The sequence below is a fragment of the Vulpes vulpes genome, chromosome 3 (genome assembly GCF_048418805.1).
Source record: "Vulpes vulpes isolate BD-2025 chromosome 3, VulVul3, whole genome shotgun sequence".
NCBI lineage: Eukaryota > Metazoa > Chordata > Mammalia > Carnivora > Canidae > Vulpes > Vulpes vulpes.
In genome coordinates, this window is record NC_132782.1 from 49,070,567 (window position 1) to 49,079,516 (window position 8,950).

Here is an 8,950-nt window from a genome sequence, read left to right on the forward strand (position 1 = left end):
TCTCTTGCCCTGGATTAGTCTTTCTGAATGTCAAATTCTAGAAACAAACTTTTCATTCCTGTAGGCTCCATGGTGATTGGCTGACCAACCCACTGACTTGCCAATGTGACACATGAGGATTCACACACAGCTTCCCCAGCTATGTGGATCTGCCTCTTCGATCTCCTTCATCAGCAGAGGCAGGAATATGAAAGAAGTTGCACCTGGCTTTATGGCTCAGACTTGTTTTCTTGGGTGTTTGGGATGCTGAGATGGTTAATAAGCAAATCAGCCTCAGTATTCAAATACGCAGTTAATAAATCCTGAAAGAGATACAAATCAAAATTTCCTTGGAGGTTTCCTGGCTCTATGCAAAGGATTCTAGCCAAAGGAGTCAGTGATCCAGGTTGTATGTCCTGTTTAAATTACAGCAGCACCTTCCTGCACCAGAAGGTGCTGCTGCACTTGAACTGCACCTGCACTTGAGCTTCCTAGCACACCTAGCCTGGAGCAGAGAGCATATAACACAGTGTAAGGCCAGCCCTTTGAACCTGGTAAGTCTACAAGCCCTGCTTTTAAAGACTCCTGTGCCCTTGGGTTATTTTTTGTTATGTGTGTGTGTGTGTATTTTTTCTCCTGGAGCTGGCCTATCTCAAACAAAGACTCTAACCAGATTTTGGGAACCCAGACTTGAATGCCAGATCAAGGGAGAGGCTAACCAACACCTAGCCAAGGTCATGATGCCATGCCGCCCATTTTGTTTTTTTCCCAGGAGGAGCACAAGCAGGAGCTATTGTGCTCCCAGAGGGAGCCTCCCAGAAGATGGAGATGCTGGATACTAATGCCTCAAGGGAACAGACAGTCTGCAAGTTCTCAGAGGACTACAAGCAAATCTACCTCTCCCTGACCTACAGTATCATCCTCGTGCTAGGGATGCCTCTGAATGGCATGGTCTTGTGGCTCTCCTGGCGCCAAACCAAGCGCTGGAGCTGTGCCACCATCTATCTGGTGAACCTGATGGTAGCTGACCTGCTTTATGTGCTGACGCTGCCCTTCCTCATCACCACCTACTCCCTGGGTGACAGGTGGCCCTTCGGGGAGCTGCTGTGCAAGCTGGTGCGCTTCCTGTTCTACACCAACCTCTACGGCAGCATCCTGCTACTGACCTGTATCTCTGTGCACCGCTTCCTGGGCGTGTGCCACCCCCTGCGTTCACTACCCTACCGGACCCGCCGGCACGCCCTCCTGGGTACGGCCACCACTTGGGCCCTGGTGGTCCTCCAGCTACTGCCCACACTGTTCTTCTCCCACACAGAATACATCAATGGCCAGATGATCTGCTATGACATGACTGGCCCTGAGAATTTTGATCAGTTTTTTGCCTATGGTGTGGTTCTGACGTTGTCTGGCTTCGTCTTTCCCTCCTTGGTCATCCTGGTGTGCTACTCGCTGATGGTGAAGAGCCTCATCAAGCCAGGAGAGGCCCTCATGAAGACAGGCAATGCAACCCGGGCCAAGTCCATCCGAACCATCTTGCTGGTGTGCGGCCTCTTCACCCTCTGCTTTGTGCCCTTTCACATCACACGCTCCTTCTACCTCATGCTCCGCTTCCTACCTTCACAGGACTGCCAGCTCTTGATAGTGGTCAGCGTGGCCTATAAGATATGGAGGCCTCTGGTAAGCATGAGCAGCTGCCTCAATCCAATCCTGTACTTTCTATTAGTTGGGAACAACAGAGTCAGGGTCTTCCAGGAACTCAGGCAGAACAAGGGAAAGAGACCCATGGGTGGCCAGATCTGGGTACTGACAAGATGAAGTACTGCCAAGATACTGACGATGACTTGTCTGAACACAGTCATGTGCTATTGGGAGAGGGGCTCAAGATCTCCTAGTTGTGTCCTGCTACAAAGGATTTTATATTGATATGAAGAGATTTTAAGGGTGACTCTGTCAGTTAAGCATTTATTTGCCTTTGGCTCAGGTCATGATCCCAGGGTCCTGGAGTCAAGCCCTGCATTGGGCTCCCTGCTCAGCAGGGGGTCTGCTTTTCCCTTTCCTTCTGCCCCCCACCTTCTCATGGATGCACTCTCTTGTTCTCTAATAAATAAAAATCTTTAAAATAATTTTTTAAAAAAAGATATTTTAAAGTTAGAATATGAAGAGAGCCACCAACACAAAGGAAAACCTTATTTTAAACAGAGCTGACATTTATCTCATCACTTAGACCTCGGCTAGAACACCACCTCCTCAAAAGCTCCTACCCACCCTAGTTAACACTGACCTCTCTCCCCATAACCCAGTTCCCTATCTACTTTTTAACACTTATTAGCATCTGAACCTTGTTTACTCATTTATTTCACCTGACTGCTATACCCCTAACGCCTGCATCTGCAGCAGGGCCCAGCACACAGTGAGTGTATAATGGACAGTAGAAATGAATGGATGCATGGATGAATGAATAAGTAATGACTGGTTGCATGAATAAGTGAATAAAGTCCTTACTATGGAAAAGCACTTTCCATAGAATAACTCATTTAATGCTGACAACAGCCCTTGGAGGGGGGAGTTACTGTTTGCCTCATTTACAGATAAGGATACGGAAATAGAGGGCTTTAAGTAACTTGTCCAAGGTCACCCAGCTGGAGAATGTCCAGATCATCATGCTGGATGGAAGCTTTGAAGCCAGGCACTGGCCTCCAAAGCACACACTCCTAAGACTGAAGTGTATGGCCCGATCCAAGCATTGGTCAAGATCTAGCCAAGTTCTCCTCAACAGCATCAGCTCATCATTTTAGGTGACTTCACCTTTCATATAGTTGCTCTCATGTACAGACCACTGAGTATCCAACGTGTGTTCTTTTACATTACACTTCTTAACAGGGTTCTGATTAAGATTAGAAAAAGCTCTGTAGGACAAAGTGAGGGGGGGGGGAAGGGCAAACTGCATGAATGACAACTCACCTTATTCTTATTTGAATTTAATGTCAGTTTATGACAGAAAAATTTTATCACTGTCTTTAATCATATGATGTTCATTCTTTAAAAAAATAACATCCAAAGTAATCCAAAAAGATAAACTTAAAAACCTCATATTTGAACAATATTGATCTCCAAGGAGTTCTCAGATCTAAACATACATTATTTAATAGTTCATTATAATCTCCCTATGAAGAGGTGAATAAGACTTTTTAATAAAAACCAAAGTGTAACCCCTCATTACTACCCCACTCTAATTACAGGAAGTGTCTGAAGAAGCCACGTCTATGTCTAAATTATAAAATTTTATTGTAAAAGTACAGTTTATTGCTTTCAAGGGCACACAATAATTAGAACTAGACAAAGTATTGCCTAGCAGAATTCCTTGAGATAATTAATTTAATGAATAGGCAAAGACGTTTTCTAATTAGCAGGTCAGCTGTTTCCACATAAGTGCCTCTATAGCAGCTAAGAGAACTTAAAACTGTTTGCTCTTTTGAATATTCTCAGCTTTCTTGCTTATATTATTCATTTTTGTCCCCTTCTTTGCATAGCACACCGGGAAGTCAGCTGTCCAACAGTCGCAATGATTATCCCTTACAAATTAATATGGCTTACATTACTGGAAAACTGGTGCACTAGGTTCCTCAAGAAAAACATAAAGCCATCCCCTGTGTCCTCTTAGCCCTTATCTTGAATGTACATCGGTCTGCTAACCCTGGAGGCGGGAAGAAGACTAATCTAGAATCCTCAGGACACATTACCTTTATCTAAAAAAAGTACTTTAACACCTATGGCCAAAGTTTTCCGCCTTTAGTCTTTGTTAACTTAGGTGTTTGCAATTATTTCCCTGATCTATATAATGCTAATTTTTCTTCTGCAGAGTCTTCTGACCTACTTAACAGCAAAGTAAAAGCATCCATTTTTAAGTTATTTCTGTAGAGTTGGGATCAAAAAAGTTTAATTTAGTTGACATCACATCCTGGTTTTCAGGGATAATTATCTCAAGACAAGAATCAAACTAGACTATTCCTTTTGGGAAAAAAAAAAAAAAAAGACCCACTTGTAAGAGGAGCTGGGAACCTACTGCCCACCATCAGTCTGAGGGATGTTCCTGACTCCTCTGTGGTCACTGAAAATTCATCCAGAAGGAAACAAAAAGGCTAGAAGAAACAAAAGTTCTTTCTGAGTCTACTCACTCAATGTCCCATCCTGGTCAAAGCCGAGATCCTCAAATATGTTATTGCTCTGGGCCCCAAGAATCTTGATAATCTTCCTGGTTATTTGGAACAAAGCTGAAGGTCAGCAAATATTACCATGTGCAAAATAGCATGACTGAGGCAGCAGTGGATGCCAATAAAATGGCTGTAGGCACCTACAAAAGTGTCAAGCATCGTACCAGCCCGTAAGGATGTTATAGACTATTGGAGAAGCAAAGCAAGACCACACAAACAACAATATGAATGTTAATTAAACAGTTTCAGCAGCTATGAAGAAATCATGTCAGTTGTTAATTAATCAAAAGCGAACAGTACAGAAGTTAAGTATTAGGGAAGTTTCCCAAGCAGGGTTAACAATACTACTACTGGCTGAGAGGATCCTGAAAAGCATTACAAGCATGCATAAGTCTAGTGAAATCTCAATTAGCACAATTTCTCAAGCAGTGTTCGAGAACATGGAAAATCTGTGTAAGAGTCGATAGTTGGTTCCTGAGGGGGAGGAGGTAGAGATGATGCTGGAAAGGTGGGCTGAAGTGTGATTACAAAAGCCATCCCAAAGCCAGCAAAAGAATCACTCAAGGCACAGGGCATCTCTGAGGGCATCTGAACAGGACAGTGGTTGATCAAAGCCGTGAACCAGAAACTTAACCTGCCAGTCCCCATGTTTTGAATGAATTGGAGAAAAGAAACAAAACTATCACAGCGGTCTTATGTGAGGTCTCCTAATGACTCTCCCTTCAAAGCCAGCCTCCACACCGCCACCCCATTTTCTTTAAAAAAGCATTTTTTGTGCATCACACTCTCCCTAATTCTGTCCATAGACCCAAACCCCATCCCTCACTTCTATGAGACAAAGCCCAGACTTCTCACGCAGGCATACTACACCTATCACAGTGTGGTCCCAGCTGAACTTTTCAACTCATAGCTCTCCTGATCCACCATGTGGATTTCTACCTCTCACATGTTTACCATTCAATACACCATCCCCAAAACCTTCTCCACAAGCTTAAGTACTCCTCTTCCCAGACCTTGCACTCTACTTCCTCCAGATGCCACTGGTCTCACTCTGAACTGCTGACTCTCCCACTGGCTTATCACCTTGGAGTTGATGATGGGCTCCTGTCTCATTCCAAGTCTGTTTTCTCTCCCCCACTACTCCATTTTCCAATCTGTAGAACATGGCATGCTAGCAACTTCTGAAGACAGTAGACTCTCAGTGGGCAATGGTGATGCTGATAATGAAGAAGGCAGCAATCCACATTGAGAAGACCACTGCAGTGACCCAAGTATATAGATAACGGGCATGAATAGAACTGAAAAGATTTTAAAACACCTTAGAAAGACTTAAGATAAATAAAATACTTATCTAGGCATGAGTGGTAAGGAGACAGAACAAAAATGACTCTGAGACTCCAAGCCCGAGGAATCAAAAGAATGATAAACTAGCAACTAGCATGAGGTAGGCACTCAATAGTCAATGAGGAAAGAAAAAGAGAGGGAGGAAAGGAGGCAGACTGAACAGTGCAGGAGAGAGTTCAGATTAAGACAAGTTTAATGTGAGTGCTTGAGGGAGGCCTCAGCTGGAAATGCAGGATGGAGGTTCAGAGATGGCTTCGGATCAAACCCTTGAGTTTAGAGTTGTCTAGCCAGGGATATATTCAAAGCTACAGACGTAAATGATACCTGTGAGAAAGAAGGAAAGAGAACAAATGGAGGACCAGGGAGATATAGGAATCATAAAAGTCTTGACAGGTGACACGGGGATAAGGAGTTGGTGCTAGAAAGTCAGTAAGACAACAATTTCAAGAACGACGGTAACTAATCAAAGGCATCACATGAAAAAGACTAGTCAGAGACTGAATAGCTGTCTCTCAGAAAGCAACCCAAATGCCAACTCTTCCAAGAAGCCTTCCCTGACCATGCATCAGAATGCCCTTTCCCTTCTCTGACCCATCATCCACACCTAAGGCACATCTCCCCTGTATGAGCAGCAAAATTTAAATGCTCTTACTTCCCCTCCTACAGGATCTAGCAGAGGCTTCAACATATGGGTACCTACTAAATCTTTGTAGAATAAATGAACACACAGCGAATGATTCTCCTGTGTATGCTTTTCTGAAATTACCGCCTAAATCCAATTTATGAATGTGTGCCTATAAAATTAAATCATGAGTTGTCTGGGATTTATTTGTTCTAACACTCACCAACTCCAATTCAAAGCAATTCCAGAATACACAATACCTGCAAGCGTGCTCACTTTTTAGCCCATATATTAAAGACAATAAAGAGGGGAAATGTTTCACAAAGTTGTCTGCAATTAAGCACAACTTAACCTAACATTAAAAAGTTATATATTCTCATTATCTTTTACTTTCTTGTAAACCAGCCAAATCTCTTTAGTATTTCAATTTCTTAACTTTTTGTTTTGTTGAGAGGTTTGTTTTGAACATATCAAACAACTTCAAAGGTAATGGCCTTAAGAAGAACTCCATGATGAGAAGCAGAACTTAAGTTCTTGCAGCAAGCTGTAGCTGGAAATTTTTATAGTGGTTAAAGCATGAACAAAAAAGCAAAGAGAGCCACTTCAAGAAAACTAAAGAATCGCAGTCTGAGAATGTTCCACTCCACAAGTAGAAAAACACATTAACAAGACCTGCTTTATAAATAAAGCAGTAACCTCACAATAAAAAAAAAAAACAGCCGCTGAAGACTCCTTATGTTCTCTCTTCCTTTGTAGCCTAGTTTCTTGCAAGAGTAGGCTACACTTTTTTTTAGAGTAATTTCTACCTTGGATTCATACTCCAAATCATTACAAGCTGGCTGCTCTTTCCTGTTAAATGGCACCACCATCCATTCAAGCTGGAAATCTGGGAGTCATCTTCAATTTCAGCCTCTTCCTCCTTACACATCACGATCACATTGTCAGTTGGACCTCCCAAGCATCACTAGAACTTGTCTTTTCCATCTTCCCAGTCACTGCTTTAGTTCAAATTTCCATCATCTCTCATGGGCTTCACTGCTCCAACATATTAAACATCTTCCTGACTCCAGATTTGTTTTCTCAAACTCCATGTCATTTCCTTCCTTCTGCTTCTAGGGCCACCTTTTTAAAATGTAAACCCCATCTTAATCCCCAACAGAAAAATCTTCCAAAAACTCCCATTTGCCTTCAGGATTAAGATCATGCTGTACATGGGGGTACCTCAGTGGCTCGAATCCATTAAGCCTCAGATCTTGGTTTTGGTGCAGGTCCTGATTTCAGGGTCCTGGGATCAAGCCCCACATCAAGCTCTGTGCCAGGTGGAAAGTCTACTCCTCTGTTCTGCCTCTATCTCCCTCTGCCCAACCCCTCACTCGCATGCACTCTCTAAAACAATCTTAAAAAAGATCATGCTGAAAAGGCTTCCCCAATCTGCCTTGTATCAAAATTTTCAAGCTAACCTCCTGCCCTCCCACATCATCTTCACTCCATTTTCATTAACCAGTAGGCTCGCTCAGCTTTAAGACCTCTTGCCCTCTCCACTCTTGCCCCACTCCCTCATCCTACTCATTCTTTATGATACAGCTCAAAGACCATCTCCTCTGGGAGTCTTTGAAGTATTCTAGGTCCTCTGAACCCCATTAGCCATTGCTCTGTAACAGTGTTCATCAAACTATATCACAATCACAGAATCACTGATTCCTTTGTCTGTTTTCCTCATGCATCCATGCAACCCTTGAGGAAAATGGGTTTACATTTTCCACATCTCTGACTCACCACCACCTCTAGTAAAGAACCTTAGGTTCAGTAATGCCAGAAGCAAATGATAACACAAAAGACTGTGCTTATCTTACATCATCAAGCATCATCATATTATTATAGTGTTATGCCTGGTTTTCCCTACAACTGCTTTTCTTTGAATTACATGATGTTGCCAAACATATATCCCAATTTCAAAGATGTGAAAGGTGAAATATTATAGTCCATGAAATACAGCATATTAAGTTCCATAATCATGAAAACTTTATGCACTTAATCATCAGACTAGAAAAGCCTTTCAGAAGTTCCAGTGTTAAAAAATATACCAAACTTAATTCTTAAATGAAGGGCCCACATGTACATTACCTTCAAATATTACAATATTTTTCCTACGAAGTGATCACCGAGAAACTATCTGTTCTATATCTTAACTGTGGTAGCCAGAACACAAATCTCTATTAAAACTCATGGAATTGTAAAATAAAGTTAAAGCCACGGAAAGTATTTCAAAGCATCCACTAAATATGTCTGCTGTCTTAGGCCCATTTCCCCACTCTCCATCCACCGAGCCTGGACTCTACTTACACGGACCCCACCAGAACCCAAAGAGGACACTTATTTCTCCTTTGACACTTTCACTCCATTTCATGATCAGTGACTCTAAAACCTGCCTGCAGGCCCATCTGCCCATTCCCTCTGTGTCCCAGCCCAGGCTTCTTGTTGCTAATTTGGGCCTGTTCTCCTTCCAGCTATTTCTATCCCAGCCTCCCCTCTCTCATCCTCCTCCCACCTCATTCCATCAACTATCCCATCTCTTATGCACTGTACCCTGTGAAATCTGGGTTGGGAAGGGGGAAAAAGAAGGGCTCACCTTGTGTCCTAACACTTTTATTCTTCCCTAGGGATGCCAGGATCTGCTCTGAAAGGTTAAAAACTACCTGAACATGCTAAGACACAGAACCCTGAAATAATCAGATTTTCCTTAGAAAACTGAACAAGCCTCAATATTGGGGGGGGGGGGGGGAGGCGGAAGAGT

At 42.8% G+C, this 8,950-nt stretch overlaps 1 pseudogene; it reads left to right on the forward strand.

The window, feature by feature from the left end:
* The first annotated feature begins 747 nt into the window (after positions 1 to 747).
* On the forward strand, positions 748 to 1,794 carry LOC112933327 (P2Y purinoceptor 3-like; annotated as a pseudogene).
* Positions 1,795 to 8,950: the final 7,156 nt, after the last annotated feature.